Source organism: Rissa tridactyla, chromosome 7, assembly GCF_028500815.1.
Source record: "Rissa tridactyla isolate bRisTri1 chromosome 7, bRisTri1.patW.cur.20221130, whole genome shotgun sequence".
Classification (NCBI taxonomy): domain Eukaryota; kingdom Metazoa; phylum Chordata; class Aves; order Charadriiformes; family Laridae; genus Rissa; species Rissa tridactyla.
In genome coordinates, this window is record NC_071472.1 from 42,184,066 (window position 1) to 42,204,109 (window position 20,044).

The following is a 20,044-nucleotide window of genomic DNA, read 5'->3' on the forward strand; positions in this document are numbered from 1 at the left end:
CATATGTCTGAGCTCATGGTCTTTGAGATGACATAAATGAATACATAGCACCTGCAGGCAAAGAGAAACGTTGTAATCAAAGATCTAGCTTGGGGAGAATGCTGAAAATTTCTGAAATGGTACTCAGAAAGGTGAGGTTTGTCCAGCTGCCATTTAAGATGTCTTGAGTGTCCACACTGGGCATCATATGGAAAGTCAGAAGCATTTGTCCATTGAAATGCATCAAGAATCCAGGCTGCTAGAAAAACCTGAAATCAAAGTCGAGAAAACAATGGGCAATACGGTTGCAATTGTAACCCCATGCACAGAACATGACCGTGTAGGCCCACACAGTTCTGCGTGGTGTCAGCCACGACTGTCCAGCTTGCAGGCTAGTCACACCAAATCCTTCCTATATATCTTTCTGGTAGTCTGGCCTTGAAATTAGGATGTGCTGGGTAGTGTAAAAAGATGATAACAGGGGCTGCTTTTTCTAAGCTTTACCGTTATCACATGCAATAGAGAAGGAAGCGGAGCCTGGCTGCCCAGGAGTTTGATAACATAGGGAGCAGGTCGGTAAACTGGCTCTTCCCAAACTGCTTACGTGTTTCTAGCAGTTGCATCATTTTTTCCATGTCGGAAGGCCAGTACTCTTACTTTTAGCATACAGATGCATACAGTGCTTTCTCCTTACTACGCAGTCTCCTCCTTGACACAGAAAGGAATAATAAGGGCTAGTATCAGGCTTTCTTCCCGTGCAGAGCAGAGGGAGAGAGCATACACCTCACTAGGCATTTGCAGATGGTTTCTGCAGTTAGCAGCAATATCTGGGGTTTGGGGTTTTTTTTTTCCCCTCTAGGGAAAGCTTATGTGGTGAACAGTACAGTGTGTCTGATAACGTGAAACAGCACGTAACCCCATCTCTAGCTTTGGCTGGAAAAAAAAAAATCATTTTTTATATATATGTATATTTAGTGAACTGTGGCACCCTGACTTCATTCTGATTCTTGCTGTTGGTACAAAACACTGATTTGCTGCCCTAAAAAAAAAAGCCTCTCTTGCAAAAAAAGGAGACACCAAGCCTCTCAGTTGCAACTGAATTATGAAGTGTTAGAACTCTTTCCCAAAGCAAGCCTTCAAAGTCTTTAGATGATCAGATAAACATTTCACAAACATTTCTGCTGGGGCTGCAAAATCTTTTCTCTCCAGCGTGCCTCAACCCAGGATAACGAATAAGGGCAGCAGATGATGCTGAAGAGATGTGTCTGCTGCGTTTCCTGGTTGTGATAGACAAAACACACATAAGGATTGCCCCCTTTCTTCTCTTGAAATTAATGCTGATCTGACACAATGTTTTTTCTTTCCTTCCCCCTAAATCTGGGATGGCCTCTTCAAATACAGCTTAAAATCTGGGGAGTCTATAAAAGTAGGATCTTTAGAGTTCTCCAGCCTCCATCATCTACCGGTGACTGTGGCTGCATACACAGGGGAATCAACACTTCCTTTGAGAGGAAATTTAGGCTAAAAAAGAAGAAATAACAACAAAAAAAAAGTCTGTTATGTTTAGGAAAAAAATGAGGTAAAAAAAAAACATTAATCTCTTGCAAAATCATTGCCACCACATCAAGTGATGGCCCAAGAAAAAGAGCCCATCGCTTGTTGTAAAATCATATTCACAGCTACATATCTAGCAGAGATCTTGTCCAAAAAGTTTCTTCAGAAGCTGGCACATCGCCGTAAGAGGGCATTACAGTGTCAGCGCAGTGTACCTTCTCGCTACAGAAACGTGATACGTGATAAATGATGCTCACTGGTTTAAGGGCATTAATTGACTCACTCTCTGCAGAAAACCTTTCAGACGAGCTGGGTTCAGATCTCACAGGAAAAGAGTCACTGCAAAACAGGAGTGTTGTTTATAAGCGAGTTGGGTCTCAAGGGGCCTATCCTTATCCCCATCACGTCTGCGAAGCTGCCTGGGAACCATCAGCAAATTGTGTGCACAGCAGATCTTCTTGTAAACACATGAAGCCAGCCTTGTGGCTCCCAAAGACCAGTTTCTGCCCTGGGAAAAGCCAGGCGTTCGCCTGCAATTCAGGAATCCCTCCAGTTCTCCTTTCTCTCGATGGGTTTGTCACTATTGCAGCACTGTGACTCTGACCCTGGAAAGTGCCTGTTAAAATTACCTCTCAAAAAAATTGGAGTCCGGCGTGAAGCTGCGCGTGTTGGCCATCGCATTGATCTGTGCGCTGAGGTTTAGGCCAAACTGAAAGCCCAGGCTGTTATTTTCCAAGCTGAAAGCGAAGGTGCCATACCTTTTGTTTGGCACAAAGAAGAACTGCTGTGTGTGCTCCCTGGAGAGAGAAAAGGGGGGTTTATACACAGTGTGCACCTCAGGTTCAGGGGTTAGGTTCCTTTCTCACATTTGGGCAGCAGCAACTGTTTTAGAAGACCTTGTCGCATCTCAGGAGCTGGAAGAAAGAACTGGAGAGACAAGAACATGTAGCAGAGAGCTGATACCCTGCAGATCAGTGCAACACGGGGCCTCTGAGTGATCGAGCTGTTTGCATTTGGTGCATCAGCAAGGAGAAACGAATATGCCAGGGAACAAGCATGAAGTTAATGAGGTGGATATTTTGCTTTCTCAAGCAACATCAGGCCTGTGCGGCCACTCTTTTATTTTCTCTCTCCTCTTTCCATACGCGGACAGTCCTGCTTTTCCTGGGGATGGACTCAGATGGACTGGCAAAGCATTTGCAAATTCTTGTCCTGCAAAGTGCCAGTGCTTTTTGCACATCTGCATGTTTTCAACTTCCAACTCTGTTTGCAAACTGTATCCACCCTACGTCAGCCTGTGTTGTTTAGTGGATACTGGTTGTTCTGGCAAGTAAAGGCTGCTTGCCTGGGACAGGCTGGGGGATAAGACCTTGGTACTGTAAGCATCTTGAAACACAGACTTTTCTCTTAGGCTTTTTGGTAATGCCCCAGGATTGACACGCATAAACAAAACGATATCTGGGACAGACGTTATTCTCTAGATTAGGGTCCTACGTCTGCAAATATTTGCACAATGTTTATCCCTAAGCACATGTTTGGGCTCATAAGTTTCAAGCTGCTTAACTTGAAGCAGCGGGGGGCTGTGCTTAGTTTGGGGGGAGCCCTCCTTTAAACACCACCAGAGCGGAGAAAAGGCAGAGGGAGAGGAGTGGTGGGATGTAGGCATTTCTTTCAGCCTCGCTGGCTGCCATCAGGGCAGGAGAGAGAGCTTCCAGTCTGCATCCAAAGTGTTAGCAGAAGTGGGTAGAAAGCCTGAATTGTAGGATGGCCCAGCTTTGTCCCAGAGCATCTTGGATGGACCTGAATAGCTGTATTGCACAAAACCTTTCTGTTCCTTACCCTGCTGGAACCAGCCCCTGCCTCAGTGTACAGTGTGTTACAAAGGTGTCATTTTCTGAAGGTGTTGTGTGGATCGCACCGTGTTGGCTGATTCTCCAGGGTAACCTCATCGAGCGTTTGTCAGCTTACGAGCCTAGATGCAGAACTGATTTTCAGCAGCGTAGTAAGTCACCACTCATCAGCTGAGGTGCAGATACTGGCAGGGTGTTCTCACAGCCTCCCCACCTGGGAGGGAAAGGAACTGGGCCAAAATCTCCAGGAATGGGACCGTGCTGCTTCCCCACTGCACAGTTGGGTGCGGTAGCTCGGCAGACAACAGAGGTGACTTGTTACACTGGCATACACAGCGCCAGGTCTCATCCCAAAGTCTGTAAAGATATAATGTGCAATGGTATGCAGAAAGGGTGTTTGGTTTTTAAGTTTCATTTTGCTTCTAGATAGGTGAAAGATGATGCTTGCAAGAGGTTTCTGCAGAAACGTGTGATGTAGCCTGTAGCCAAGTCACCGGGGCCTTCTAACCACTAATTTCTTTTGGCCAGGGTTTTACCCACTGGCCTCACTTCAGTGAAGCAGCGAAGCCAGCACATACTCTTACTTGGCCCACAGGTTCTCATGACAAACAAGAACGATATTAATAATAACTTATTAAGGAATATTTATGAAAAGATTAAGTAATTGCTGCATGTCATTTCTCTGTGTGTGTGTTGTTTAAATTATTTATTTCTGTTAAATATAGCAGAATATCTTAGATACTTACTTACTTTTAATAGCATTAAGGGAAAAAGGGGATGATGTGAACTTCACCAAATAACAAGAAAATAGTTTCTACTCTGTTTGGCTATTCTTGATTTTCAGCAGGCAGCGCAATGCAAAGGAGCCAGATAGGTTGAGGAGCACATACTACTTGTGAATAAAATTGCTTGCCTCTAAATCTCGGTCGAGAGTGCCTGTTGGGAATGTGCAATTGCAATTTATGAAACAGGAAACAGATGTATTCTGTATCGTAACCCACTGTGCTTAGGAGTGGGGAGGTAGGAAGGGTATTATAGCCAAGGTCAAAGCTATACTGCAAACTAAAGGACTATTAACTCAGAGAATAATAAGTAACACTTGTCACTTTTCTCTGTGGGCCTCAGGGTGCTTTGTAGACAGCAGCTAATTGGCCATTGATCCCTCTGCCTCCCATTTGTGATATGGATATGAAGACCATGATTCAGTGGTACAGTAAATCCAGCTCTCGGGTTCCTAGCACTAGATCAAAACATGATGGCAGTGTGATGCAAAACAAGATGATCCAGTGTAAAGTCACTTTTCTACCTCAAAAATGTGGTACAAAATGCAGCCGGATAAGCTCTGTGTTGGCAAATGTTGCACTACTTTAGGAATTGTCCGATTTCTGACAGCCAAAGCTAGCATCAAAGCATGATGCCAGGCTAAATACCATTTTATATACTCTGGATAATTTGTCAAAAATGCAATGGCGCGAGCTGGCGTGATGAAGTTTACATCCACAATGCAAGTACACAGGCCTGGTTTCAGTTACAGTGGAACCCAGGTCTGCAGGACCCAGACCCAGAGAGCAGAGGTGGCGGTCTGCAGTCCCGACTCCCTGCAACTGCGCTCATAAAAGTAGTTTTTGGCCACCCAACAGGCTGATGACCCTCTTGCTTCAAAATTGCTTCTGGGTGGCCTTGGGTTTGGCTTTGTCGGTGTTTTAAAGGTTAGATGGTCTAATTACGCTTGCCGGCCCTCCTGCTGTGGACAAAATTTACACTGGCAAAAGATCTGCAGCTGAAATCAGCGCTCAGGTGCACTACTCAATACAGTAGAGCTGCTGAGGCTCAGCAGGTACCTGTCAGCTGCCCTGCACTTACTGCCTACTTTGTGCTCCAAGCCTACCCAAATTGCTAAGTGACAATGTCCTTTAACCTATAATGAAAGCTGATGAAATTGATGCATCTTGCCTCAAAACTGGGCCTGGTTAAAGCTGTGCCTGTCTCTGGCTGCCTCACCCCTCTGCCGGAGATTCCAGAGCAATGTTAGCAGAAGACAATATTTGCTTGCCTTAGTTTAAGGGATGTTGAGGCTGTGGTGGGCATGAGGATATCTTCAGCCAGCACAGCCCAGTTCACAATGTCACCGAGATCTGATTCAGCAGAGTATGTACATATGTACGTTAATGGAACAAGCATGTGCCTGCATCCGCCTTGCTGAGCTTCCACCCCAGACACGCCAGCTGTTGCCTGGGCACAGGCCTCTTCTTTGCTGATGGGGCACATTTAGAGATGACCCACACAATTCTTCTAACCAGTTCCAGTTACATCTTTACATGTCTCCAGTGGCATCTTTATCTAACATGCGTTACTATCCATCACCAGAATATCCAGCCTTTAAACTGCTGGCTAGACTATACCTGTGTGAGATAGCATTGTGCTACCGTGCCCGATAACAAACAGGGTGGTGAGGCACCAAGGCAAGAAGCCCTGGTTCTTAAGGGCTGAATTGTCCCTACCCTCAGCGCTCTGCTGCCTACCATGAGACCCCTGCTATTCACTGGTAAAGTGAACAAGAAGGTAGATAGGAGAAGTGTCTTTGGATATGGGCTACAGCAGCTGCTGGGTCACAGTTCAGAACTCAGCGGGGGCTCTGAGACCCGGCTGTTCTCCCAAGATGTTGCCTGCACACCATCAGGGTCTCACAGTTCCTGCTGAGCACAGAGCTTAGTAGGCGACCTGGGAGCCTGCAGTTTTCCTTGGAAACAAGTACCATTGCTGAGCCGTGTCTTGCAGCTGCGAGAGGCTGGGGCACCTAAATCCACCCCCTTTTTGAAAATGGTGGTATACCATTTATATATCTCAACAGCAAAATAAGAAGTCGGGGAAGTGGTGTGCCATCCCATACCATTCCACTGTGCACACAACTCTGCTTCCCACAGCGTGGCCACCAGTTATGCTGTCAACTCTGTCCACTCTTACATCCGAGCTCCATGGCAAAGCAGGGATACAAATGGTCCTGAAACTTATTCCAGGCTAAATTTCTGAGAGACTGGCACTATTCTTTTCCCAACAGTACAGTGGGCTTTGTTTAAATTCCCTGAATTGTTTCTGCTCTTGGGCCCAAATTTTTGAGTCTGATCGGAAAAGCAAAGCTGTGTTCCCAAAGCCTGGGGACTGGTATGTACGACAGGATGGGAAAAGTAAACAGAGCTCCGTGCAGAATCGATTTTACCTGGACTTTGATTTCTTTTCTGTATCCAACAAGAAAGGACATAAGAACTTGACCTAACTTTGACTTCTCCACCAGCAAGCTCAGACGGCGCGTTGGGAAAGTGAGGTCAGGCGGCGCTGAGCGTGCAGAGGTGGCAGCACCAGCGCCACACCAGAAACCAAGAGAAGGAAATTGGCACATCAAGTTGTTTTCTTCCTTTGTGCCAAGCAAGAGCAATTGGGGGGAATAGGTTGTTGCAACATAGGAAAGCGGAAACAGATGCACTTTCTTCTCCGCCGGCACTGCAGTCAGCGGCGGCGGCGGCTCGGGAAGGGTGTGCAGTGTGAGCGTGAGATGCCCAAGCAGGGCAGCTGAGGTCACCGGGGTGGATTTCAGTGCGAGAGCTGGCTTGTGTTGAAACACTATGTGGTATTGCTGTGAGAATACAAAATAAAGCCATAGTTGGAGCATTTGTTGGTCTGTTGCTAGGCAAACATTTCAAAAACAATCATATTTTGCAAACTGATTCCTTCTTGTCTTTTTTTCTTTTCTTTTTTTTTTTTCCTAGAGGCCCTTAATAAATTGTCCAGGGCAGGCTGGACCTATTGTCATATCTGTTCTTTGCTGCTGCTGAGACTGAGCACTTATCAACTTCTCAAATCACCCACGAGTTAATTTTCAAAGTATCCATCCAAGTATTTGGCGCATTGCACATCAATACACGGTCGCATCAGTTCCTACGGCACAGGAATTGTTTCTTCTCCATGAGAACCGGCTCAAGGAAATCAGTTTTCACACTTGTATTGCTGGTATGAATTTTCCTCTGTGTGGGGATTGGAAACCTTTATTTCTTAGACATTATTAAAGAAAGTGCAATCGGTTCCTCACAGGAAAAGAATAAATAAAGCATCAAGTGCTTTAAATTAAACACACTGGATCAAAGCTATTTACTTTATAAATGAATTTAAGCTACTTGTTAAATACCAGGATTACAGCCATGAAATGGTCCCTTTTTTCTTTCACAAGTGATGGAAATAAACCTGGATTCATCTTTTCCCATGTGTTTCCCCTTGTGCTGTGACGTCCCACTGCCCACACTGATTTGTTTTTTGCCAAACGCGCTTTCGTAGATGATGTCTCCAGTATCCTCCTGGGCCAGCTCCGGGCCAGCTTGCTTTCCTCCCTGTGATCATGGGGCCATGACGATGGGATACGCTTGCATCAGTGTACCAGGAGAATTATGCATGGACATTTGTTAAGACACGCAAGTCAGCGTTGGGAGGGCTGCCCAGCATCAGCCACGCTTTGCCAGCAGAAGCAAGGGTTGCACGTTGCTCAGAGACCCAGCTGCTTGCTTTTTCTCTGCTGGGCTGCCATTAAGGCCTGCATTCACTGCGTTTAATTTGAGGCATCTACCTGGCCCATCTCTCAGTTGCCCTGAACTACTTCTCCGGGATTACAGCCATGAAACGGACTCTGGAGCTGTAAACCCCATGTGCTGACGCACGGATGATGATGCGCTGTGCTGCACCCAGAAGCCTTCTGGCATGTCACCAGCCCCAGGCCTCTCTGTCTGGTTTATCCATTCCAGGAAAGGTCAGAAGCACCTAAGACTGGTTTCCTATGAGCTAGAGGTGAGATCGTCCCTGGCACAAACACCAGCGTGGAGATCTTCTGCCCTTCTCAAAGCTACAGGCTGCCAGACCCGCTCTGGGCTGGCTGGCCCAGAAAAGCTGTTGTTTCAATCTCCCATCTCCTGAGTGCATCCCATCCTGAGCAGGAGGCTGGGCCACCCACTCCATGTTCCCTCCAGGGCAAGCAGCTGAAGGTAGGAGGTCCATGTCACCCCGGGTCCTAATCAACAACGACAAGGTTCACAGGCGGCCGGTTTTCAAGGCAAAGGATGCACATGACTTTGGGGTTTCCTAATGCAGACACCGATCATCATTGCTGGGGCAGTCTTGAGGGCAGCCGTGCCGGTAAGCCACAAAAATCAGCAGCCAATTTCTCAACGTTGACTACTGCTGTTGGTTTCAGTTGATTAGTATCAGCAGAGGATTTCAGCTCAGATTTATATCTGCCATTCATTATTCCTAGTCAGTGTCTAATATCTTCTGTTCTCTCCCATTATCCCAAGATGACAATCAGCTCATCCCCAAAGAGTGCATGCGATACACTTGAAAGCACACAACTTTGCTCTACTTACAGAGCACAAATTGCTTCCTCTGTTCCTCTGTCCAAGCACTTGCTCCTAGCGTTCTGGTTTTCCCACAGCACTTTGGGTGCGTTTTATCTCCTCAAGGGCCGCAGAGGAATCTACATTGTCACTCACAAAAAAAGTGGTCTTGAATGAATTAGTCTTTGTATCTCAGCTGGAAAATTATAATTTGAACCATTCCACTGAAGCGGTGAAATAATATGCACAAAGTGCCTGAGAGAAGCCCAGCTTGGAGGCTTCTAGTGGAAAAAGAAAGTTCGGATAGACAAAAAAAACCTGGCATGAAGGAGAATGTCATGAGATCAGCCCATAGAATATGCTGAGGAAGACAGAAAACGACTGAACAAATCTAAGTAATTTGGGTAGCAGTTTGCATTTATTAAGTTCTGGCTCATCAGATGTATCAAATTAGGCAAGCGCACAAGTGCCATGTTTATCATACCAGGCTCCTAACGAGCATCCTCTGTCTTAAGGAGCTCCGTTTAAACAAACAGATGCAGACAGGGGAATGGCTGGGAGGTAATGAGGTGGTGAGAGGAATGTATGTTGAATTCAGCACTTTGCTGGCTAACTATCAAGCCATTAGTCCCGCAAGAAATTCCCAAACATCGTGCATGAAAGATAGGCTCCCTTACACCATGTTGTCCCAGAGGCCTCAACCACGTGGTGTCTGCTGCCGAGAGAGCCCAGACCCAAGCCCAGCTCCTGCTTCCGTGGAGAGGCTTGGAGAAATCCAGGATTTGCCGGTGATGTGATCCATGCCTGTCTGCCTTCTTCCATGCAGACTTGCTTCCTGCGTTAAACTTTTGTCCTTCAAGTGCTTCCTCTAGTCTAATCGGGCTGTTAGACTGAAGGGGAGTGCTCTGATATTTGGCATAAATATCCCAAATGGCATTTTCATCAGTTCCTCCTTGTTTCACACTCCAACCGTAACCGACGGCCACGAGCAAAGCTCATCTGAAATCACCCCAGGAAAGAAAAATATAAACAAGTCGGGAGTAGATCTCGTATGCAGAGATATACCTCCTTAAACTTAGCTTCTCCCCATATCCCCCAAACAGTCAATTCACAGATGCGATCTTAAAAAGTAGTTAATAAATAAACAGGCATGTATCCTGCCTAGAGATGAATTTTGCATACCAGAGAGCTGATACATGTCTTCAGTACTTAGGTGACTATCTCTGCACTGCCATTGGTGCCATTTCACACAAATATTAGTTGGCTTGTCCCACATCCTAGGTCTCTTACTGGATTTATGGAAGTCTGAGATTTTGAACATTTTTTTGGAATATTTTTCTGAACAAATACCTGGTACCTAGTTGGGGGCTTGTAAGTGTTTTTGGAGTAGTGGTATCACAGATCTTGAAGGGTAACTTTATCTTCTCAAAAGGAAGGGGTTCCTAAATTTAATTATTTCAATGTGTCTTAAAATTATATGCATGTATCCCTTAATCATTCCTATTATTCTTGCCTGAGTTTTCTCCTTTTTTCCAGTTAGGGTGGAATTGCCAGTAATATCCATGTAGTCTCACTAGTGATCCCTTTGCCAGAGATGCCTCTAATGCACACGCCACAGTTACACACAAGTTTATTGTAGCTATCTTGCCTTACTGTTTTATAAATCTGTGTCTCAGATGATAACTTGCACCCTGATCCCCACTTTCAAATTGTATTTCTTCCACCGAATATCTGCATTTTGGATCGCTCTGCCTCCCTGGCATTCACTATCCTAAACTGAGTCTTGTTTCACTGTTTCCTCCTCAGATTTCTAAGTGCTTAGTGCAACGCGGATGTTGGCTGCATGTTTCAAAGTCATTTCAGATGTGAATGTACTCACTTCTTTTCATTCTCGGGGAATTAAAGAGGTTGTTAAATAAAACCAGACACTAACTTTAATCTTTTTACCGCTCCCCTCAGTATCTCTGCTTTTCAGCATGGAACAGCTACTATTTCTTCTTGTTCTACGGTTCTTCCATCAGTTTACTATCTGGATGAAGGGTTTCACATCTTCTTCACTCTAAATGTCTCTTGAGACGTTGTACTAAAAGTTTTATGCCTTTCATGGCAACGTTGCCTTCCATTTCATTCAGGATTACTTGTCCATGCCTAAACCAGGGTTGTGGTTTACTTGGTGAGATGAATTCTCTTCCTGCATACGCATGAATGCGCAAAGGAGACTAAAAATAAAAGATATAGGCTTAGCCCCCCTGCTGTTTCTTGCTCATAGTACTGTTTGACTCCTGAGCTGTAATTTGCCCTCAAGGATACAGCTAATGCGGGTTCCTCCTTCCCACGTAATCTTCTCTCTGTTTATGGAAACAGCAGGAGACATGGGCTGGCCTGTTGGATTGTGTCGCCCATCCATGAAGAACAGGGCAGGTTGGCCTTGGCAATGTTTTCCAGGACTTTCCTCAGACCACCTTGCAATGACTCAAGCTCAGGCTGTTCCCTTTGAGAGTTGATGATACCTGCCATCTAGCAGATTTCACAGCTAGGAGTCATTTTTGGCCCCCAGCTTCTTCTTTGCTCATTTCATCCCCTTTATCCAGGTGCCACATCCTGTTTCCTCACCTTTCCATTTGTCTGATGCCTCCAGTACCTCTGGGACAAGCTGTCTCCATTTATAAGCTTCACATCTCCTCAGAAAATGCCCATATTTTAAAAAATATTGTGCACCCAGCATCTTCCCTAAGGACCAATGAAAGCTGTTGAGTACTTAGCTCATGTGAATCATGGTTGATTCTATATACTTAAACGCGGACTTTAGGCCCTAACATTTAGTTCTGAAAAGTCTGGGCTGTAATGTAGGACTGCAAAAGGATTCACCAAAGGAGTTGTCAGTAAGTATACATCATCATTTATATCATTTATATATTGTACCAAGCTCACCCCAAAGGAGGCATCTTCCATTTATCTCCACGCTCCCTGACAGGTTTGAATACACAAGTATTTCCACTGTGCGTTCATGTCTTCTGAAGCCAGCGAAGTTGCAACAACTTTTGAGAAGAAAATGATTCTGCAGTTGTCACAGCCCAGCCACTTTTACGTGTGGAGCAATATTGGACTGGCACCCACCCTGCCAGCAGAGGTGGCATCTCTGCTCCTGACCCAGCTGGTGAAATGGTAGACAACCCTACCCGGGTTGTTTCACTGCCCCTATTAGACATTTCTGAGATCTGCTAATAAGAAGGGCTGTAGCATCTCTAGCCTCTGGCCATGCGTGTGTACATCTGCGTCATATCATACAGTGACTTCTTTTTAAGGCAAATGGACACCACCTAATTCTCACAGCGTTTAAAAATGCAGCGTAATTGTATTTGAATGGAAGTTCCACGGGGTCAAGATCCTGTTCCCATAAAGGCGAATGGGAATTTTTCCTCTGGCTTTCATGGAATCCAGATCTGGCAAGCCATGAATGCAGATCTGTCACATTTCTTTCTCTTTCTTCATTAAGTTACTGTGATTTTTTCCTGGGAATCAGATTAGTAAATTCTCATTTGACTGAATACCTTTCTGAGGTACCTCAGCCAGACTGGAACATTTCCTGTGGCTATCGTATCCGCTTCAATATCCTTCAAAGTGAATGTCACAGCCCTTAACCATTGAAACAGGCTTTTCTTTCACAGCAGCAAAACAGCAAACCAGCCTGGATAAGATGAGAGGGACACCATAAATATTACATAGGGTCTGAGGCATTTACTGTAAATTCAACAGGAACTTTTCCAGCTTCCCGCTGGGAGAGATTTCTTGGGAGTAGAAAACTCTCTGGAGTTTGTGATAACTTCTTAAGCGATACTGGGATTTTTAACATTCCATATTACACAACAGGAAGCAGAATCTTAATAGAAATGCTGCACACAGTTGCCTTTAATAGGAAACAGAGTCTATGCAGTGGTGGAGGAATATTTAAAATATTCTTTCTCTTTTTTTTCTTTCTTTTCTTTTAATTAAAACTGATTTTAGATAAATTTTAATTTAGTGAACTGCATTCAAGGGATACCGTTGGATTGAAGGAAAAGCTGTGCAGGACGAGGCATGGCAGTGAGAAGGACAGCCTGTTATGGCTCAGACTAACTGGATCCTCACTCCAGTTCTCTCAAAGCCGTGGGGCTGGGCTGGAAAGCCGGGAGAACAGCCTGTCTAGTGGGTGCCGTCAGGCCGCAGCTTTGTGTTTGCAGATGTCCAGTTCTTGTACAGATGCGAGTTCAAGCTGAATCTAGATCTGGGCATTTTTCAATGTCAACAGGACCTCGTAAACTTTAGGTTGAAGTAAGGTGAGTTTCCTGCTCAGCCCCTCTTAGAAAGGGGGCTAATTTCAAGCTTCAAGTCGGCAGCATCTGCTTTTGTTCTTCTAGAATTTCAGTGGAGGATGCTAAAGCCTGACGGGGAATTGCAACCTCACATAAAGGGAACGGGACACTGGTTAAATCTGCAAGTCAGACTTCTGACTCCTCACTTGTGCTGAGTTTCAGAAAAGGCAGGCGGAGAGGTAGGGCTGCTCTTGAAAAGGGGTTTCCATACCTTCACTGAAAATGCCAAACGCCTCCCTTTCCCGTTTTCCATGGGTGAAAAAACACACTCAGTACAACATATATAGCAAACTATAGTTAGCAATGCGTTAGTAACTCCTTCACGGAGAATTTACTTGCCGGGATCCTAGTTCACTGAGGCATCGCTTAGCCTTATGCTGCCACACTCAGCGGTCAAAGAGGTTACGTGGTTGTCCGAGGTTGAGCACGTGGTCGAGGTGGTTTGCTGAACAGCGTTTGCTGCCCATATAGAAAACAACTGACAGCAAGGAAGGATTCCCCCTGTTCCTGATCCTGGAGAACTATCTTTGTGCTCTGGCATTCAAAAAATACACAGACCATTCAATAGCCATAAACGTTTTTCCTGATTTTCAGCTGAGAGAAATTCCTTCTAACTGATGTTGCTTTTTTATACAAACCACAGGGTACGTGATCTTGAATGGAACCCAGCCCTTTCGCTTTAAGGTAATTTGCAGCTCTTTCGTGGATCTGAGCAAAGAATGGGGCTTGAACTTCGCTTTCCCCACAAGCAAGTGGCTGGTGAGTAACACATGTGAGTAAGCCTCCTCAGATGTCTGTGCAAATGAACATTTCCCCCACCCAGTCTGAAAACACGTACAAAGTGATCCAAAGAAAGTAGAGGTTTTCTGTGAAAACGGGCAGGCAGGAGGACTCGAGCAAGCCTTGGCAGCGGAGCTCACCTCTGACTGCAGGGAAGCTCTGACCGGAATCTGGACTCGGGGCCTCACCCATGTTTCATTTCCAAATTTAAATGTGGGGTAATGTTTACAGTAAATACAGGTCACCTCCATGTCTGGGAAGGGATTTCATATCCATGCACTTATGTGCTTTCAAATGAGTTGCATTTTAAAGTAAGTCTTTTATGTATAAGCGGTTGGAAAGGGGCTTGTGTTTTAATAAATGAGTAATCAATGGGTAGCACCCAGCATCTTGCTGTTGGTAGCGTATAATTTTCCTGTCTGTAACGTGCTCAAGGATCTCTATTGACCATTTATGAGCTCTAAGCATCACTTAGACATCCGACTGTGCTGTGAAGTGTACTTGATTGCTGCAGAGACTGCTGAAAAGGCAAATATAAGAGGCCACGTATTAAAGGCGATCTCATGCCTGAGGTCCTGGGTGCTTTAGGATCACGCTGTTGGACCAAAGTGAGAAAAGGGCTCCTGTGCTTTTTCAGTCTCTCCCCAAAAGAGCAGGACAGACAGAAATTTTGTCCTGGAAATTTGCTTGCATGGTCATCCCCAGAGTATGGTACTTTTTGCCTGTGTTTGTAGTCATTTCCGGGTAGAGCTGTTGTGAATAATAACTAAACTGAGACTGAAATCATGTCGCAAGCTACTGAGGCAAACTTTTTTTTCCTCTGTGCCTGAGGGTTACGTGCTGAGTTCAGATACAGACAAACCCTCACCAGACTCCCCTAGAACAAGCTTGGAGGGACAGAGCTATAGCAGAGGGAAGATGGTTTCCAGCTAAAAATGTGATTATAAAAATGATGCTATGGTGGGAAGCAGCTCTGTCTGACACAATGGCTGCTGCGGATGAGACTCTATAGCTCTCCCTGTGCTATTTTTGCTTTAAAGTGGCTGCTACCTCCTTGCCCAGGGTTGCACGAGTCTTGTCTTCACGTGCTGCACCCTGCACTTGAGCTCAGAGCAGTGGCCAGTGCAGCTGGGCTATGGCCTTTGCAGGCTGACGAGAGGGGACACCAGCCCCACGGCAGCCAGGAGGGATGGGAGGGATCGGGTAACCCTCCTGTCATCTGCTTTTTGCTGCTCTGCGATGGGGCATGGGAGGGAAAGCCGATGACAGGTCAGGCCTTCTACCTCACTCCAGTTCACGCTCTTCCTGCAGGCCGTGTGTAATCTCAGCATCGGAGACGCCGATTCCCTTTACAGTCCTGCTCCTGGCCCACGGCGCGACTGTTAGAGGTCATTTCACCCCTGCCCGCCTTAGTTTCCCCCATGCAGTGAATTCTTCAGGATTAGTTAGCTCATGCCTATGTCCCACCGCTCTCTAAGGGATGCTGAGCATGGGGTCTATCCAGGGACTAAGTTACCTGTAAAAGGGATCCAAGAAAGGCACCATGTACAAAATTAGATTGCTGGTTAGTCCTTCTGACCTTTCCCATTCCTGGGACTGCAGTCCATTTCTGTTTGTGATTTTGAGCAAGCCTGGGCAGTTTTGGCAGGTTTGGTGTCAGGAGCTTCCTCATCTGGAGCTGTCTGCAAGAAAAGAGGATCTGGGTGTATTTTTGCCTTCCCATGACTGAAAGCTGCTGTAAGTCCCAGAAAGGCTTTTCCAACATTAATAACATTTTGTGGCTTCTATCCTGAGGCATATTTAAAAAGGCTCAGTTTTCATAAGGTGGATAATAAGGTGAAAATTGTCTCCTATTATGATTTCTCAAGTCTAGCCCTCCTCCCAGTTAGTACCAGAACTGTCCCCCCTGCCCCTGAGCATTAAATTCGACTGCTTAGACTTGTTAAAAACTCTAGGTTTAGCTTCCTGCTTAAAGCTGTAATTTTAGATCCTCGGTGGGTATAAATAGACACAAATTCACAATGTAGTTAGACCAACTGACATTAACTGGGAATAAGGCCCAAACATTTATTCCTTCCCTTCGCCTCTGCTGTCTGTCTTTAGAACACAGACACACACACATACCCGCACGCACACTGCTACACACCGAGACACTGGAGAGGTTTTTGGAACCTAATCTCCTGCAAAACCCATAGCTTTCCTTCTACTGTGTAAATTGAGCTGTAGGTTTATTGGTTAAATCTACATATGAAATAAAATGGCCACAACAGGAATTGTGTGCAGACCTTTGCTGGCTTTTTTACATGGCAATTTGCAAGAATACAAAAGTCTGCAAATAAATGTGGTGACCCACCAGAAACGCTGGAAGTTTATCATTCCTTCTCCATGACTTTATGTATTCAGTGTTTGGAGGAAGGAGGCTTTTTTTTTTTCTGTTTATTTAAAAGAAGAATAATTATAACCCAGCAAATGCTTTTGGAGTTAAAGGGGAAATCATCTCCCATAAGTCTGTCTTGGATGACTCAGCTCTGCGTTGGGGATCTGCAGTGCAGAAACGAGGATATAGATATGTTTTTCAGCCATATCTCAAGGGAGAGCTGCTTCCCGCACGGCCCCACAGGTCCTCCTTCATAGCCGGCATCCCTCCACTGCGGACGAGGGCCATGCTCAGCCCTCAGGGAAGCAGAAATCTCTGGGAGCCACGTACGTGCTCATCTGTTAGTACACATGGATGTACCCACTTCAGCACAGGCAGATCTTTTTTTCTTGCGCAGCGAGTGGAGGACCTACGATCTGGGGTCAGCCATCACGGGATCAGCCAAGCACGGTGGTCCTGTCTTCATGGAGAACCATCCCAAAGGCTCATTCCTCAGCTTGGCTCCTGCAACTGGAGTTCTCGCTCACAAAAGGGCTATCTGTAGACAGCGAATGTTGCCTATCACATGTTATCTTTGCCTTCTCCCTCTTGAGCTCTGCTTTTGGCAGCTCTTTGCAGCAGCTGGTCACTGCAGCCTGTATGTGCACAAAGAAGTGTTTGGTCAAGGCTTTTTTTTTCCCCTCCCCCATGCAAAATGACTTTTAGACGAACTACTTCCCATGGAGAGATTTCTTTTTGCATGGACCTTCCTGGAGGAGGAGGGCATGCCCAAAATGCTGAATTGCCTGCGGAGGATGCAAACATCTGATGATGCTTGAACGGAGAAAAAAAAAAAACCCAAACACATCCATTTTCACTGGACTTGATTGCTTGAGCTTGTTTTCTCACAGCAATAATGTATGATTAACCTTAAGTGGTTTCCATGACCGATAAATCCTTCTCTAAGGGCCTGCTCTGCACTGGCTGCTCAGGGCATGAATTCCCAGTGCTGTCATCCCTGCCCCTTCCCAAGCCTTAAATCCCTCATGGAGAAGAGCATCCGAGGGGATCGTCCGTGTTAGGCTGGATTTATAGGAAGCAGGCGAGAAAGGAGGGGGAATATTTTCACATTCTTTTGAAGCGTACGTTGGAAAATTTCCCTAGGAAAGAAAAGTGCTTATGCAGCTTTAGTTACTGTACATGTGCTTTGGATTGTGTGAAACCCTATCTGCTTTTTCTCAGCAGAGTCCTGATCCCCACATGAGAGAGGCAGACAGACAGGCAGACCGGCAGACCCGGCGACGGTGACTTGCTACAGAGCCCCTTCAACATCCCGCAGGCTGAGAAATGGCCCCACCGCCAGCATTTGCCGGTCCAGGCGGGTGGAAGGAAGAGGAGGAGGTATTCCTCGCTGGGCTCGGGCCCAGAGAACTTGCGAAAACACAATATTCAGGGTGTAAAGTCTTTGCTTGAAAAGATGGTCGTGGCTTAGATATTCCTCAGACTTTATCAGGAGATGAGACTTAAGGGTTAGCGGGTCTGTTCCCCGCTCCATGTCTGGATGTTGCCAGCACGAAATCCCAAATTTTTGTGCTTGGGATGGCAAACCCAGCACAAAGCCCCCAGCAGCATATAAGTACAGGAGGGCAGCAAAGGACTGATCAAACGCTCAGAGCTCAGGCTGATTAGTCCCAAGTCTCTGGCGCCGCTCTGTCCTGCGTGTTGAAGGTCTCACCTCCCATCCAGGAATTTTGGGGGCTAAGTGCTCGGCTTTGTTTGCCTTTCCTGGAAATTAGAAGATTCCTTCCTCTTCTGTGCACATGAAAAAGAGCCTGGGGAAAGAAATGATTGCGGGCATGTGCGTATGTGTGTGGGCTGCCACACTGCCACTGCAGACGTTGGCAAAAATGACACCTTTTTGTTGCTCCTGGCGGGATCCAAGGGCGAAGGCACCTGTGAGAGGACCGAAAAGCCCCCTCGTGCTGTAACGGAAATGCGGTGCTGGAGAGAGCAAGGCTTCCAGGAGATGCCTGGGCTGGTGCTATGGTTCCTCCACTGCTGCTGCCCACGGAAATGTGTGTCCCCGGAGGGGCTCGGCGTGTATGCGAGGAGAAGGAGACAGCTCCCTGAGAAGGGGCAAGGCAGGGGAAACATCGGGAATGTGAATACCACAAAAACAAATCTGTTAATAATTACAGCCCAGCAGTGCTGCTAGCAGCCGCTGCTTTTCAGGCTGGACTCTCACCCTGACCAGATATCTCCTTCACCCCTGGACTCATCTTGGCTGAAAGCTAGGCAGGGTCTGGCAGAGCAGCAACCTGGGGGCAGCTTCCAGGCTCCTGAATCAGCATTTCAAAGGCTGGACACGCTGAGTTACCCATCTTCCTTCCCCCAAGGCATGTGTGTACATATACAGATATAAAATACACAGATAGCTGTGTGTTAGTACACACACTCCTGCCTCTGTGAAATGTCAGCCGAAAAATAATTCAAAGATCGCTTGTCCTGATTCAAATGCTGTTAGGCTTCAGAAATTACACCCCCCTCCAGGAATGGGTAGGAGCTGACACAAAGCAGCAATAACCAAAAATTTCCCAGCTGTTGTGTCTGACCTTTTGAAAACAGGAATTCCTTGGTGCAGAGCCTGAAACCTTACTCTTTCCAGTCGGCATTGCCTGAGGGCGCTAGCATTAAAAGGATGTATGAGAAAGGATTTATTGTCAGCAAGGTGCTTGTAGCAACAACATTTTTTTCTTTAAAGACCTGAGTATAGACGGATATTAGGAGGATGGGGGTAACCATTGCTAGGTCTGTTTTTCTTCCCAAGACTGTGCACGGAGAGCTACTTGCAAGAAACACATTCTGCTCCAGAGTCCAATGGCCCTACAACGCCAGCAGAGTCGGCTCACAGCTCTTCCTGGTTTAGTCAAGTTGGCTGCAGTCAGCGTTAAAGAGACGTGAAGCAGAACAGAATCCTCTCAGGAGATCACCATGGGATAACAAGGTATGATGGTGTGCTTGGCCTGTTTTACCTGAATTTTCTCCAGGGAGGTCAATTCTCAAAGGCTGGTGAAACAAACACTGCGGACGAATGTAGGAATAGTCTGTGAATCCCTTAGCTGCTGTCAGAGTGTGTATAGATTATTCCTAGAAATTCAGGGACTGGGATGGGAAGCAGGTTTCACCAAGACCTGAATCAAGAGTGGAAGCTTTTCTCTTTTAACCTCCTGGTGCACAGGACCCGAGGCAGGCCGCATCCCCATGAGAGCGTCCCTGGCCAGGGTCGCAGGAGCTGTCTGGCAGCATGAAAGAGCTTTAAAATGCTCCACTGAGCCTCAGTCTGCCTTCCATAGGTCTTTGGTATATGACTTGATGAACTGAAGCTTCAAAGAAAACACTCAAAAGCACAAGGTATTGCAGGGATCGATTACATGGTATATCTCACCTGAAGAACACAGAAGCCCACAGCTGTTAAAACAGCACACGTTTCCTCCAGCTTATAACACTACTGCAGCTATTCCCACAGTCAAAACCAATAATTTTTTTGACCTGGAAATTTTCCCTTTGTGGCTTGTACGTTGTCTCTAGCTCAAAAGGTTGTTGGGAATGCGTCTTCAGTTGTGTGAAGGATGCTGCACAAATTTATGCTAAACTTCTTGCTTCCTCTAACAAAAGTAGATCTGTGAGAGCTCAGAGCTTTCCTCCTTTCAGCCCCCCCGCCCAGGCCATCCACATCTTCCCTCCATCTGAGGACAGAAACACGCAGCGCTTTCAGTGCAGATTCCTATTGTTCTCAGAGTG

The 20,044-nt window shown here is 46.2% G+C and overlaps 1 long non-coding RNA gene across 1 annotated transcript in view; it reads left to right on the forward strand.

Moving 5' to 3' along the window:
- The window catches only part of LOC128912783 (uncharacterized), a 72,269-nt gene extending 63,716 nt beyond the window's left edge, over positions 1-8,553 (forward strand). The window contains exon 3 of the long non-coding RNA XR_008467765.1: positions 7,148-8,553. This is a non-coding gene — a long non-coding RNA (uncharacterized LOC128912783). The remainder of the gene's footprint in view (positions 1-7,147) is intronic.
- Positions 8,554-20,044: the final 11,491 nt, after the last annotated feature.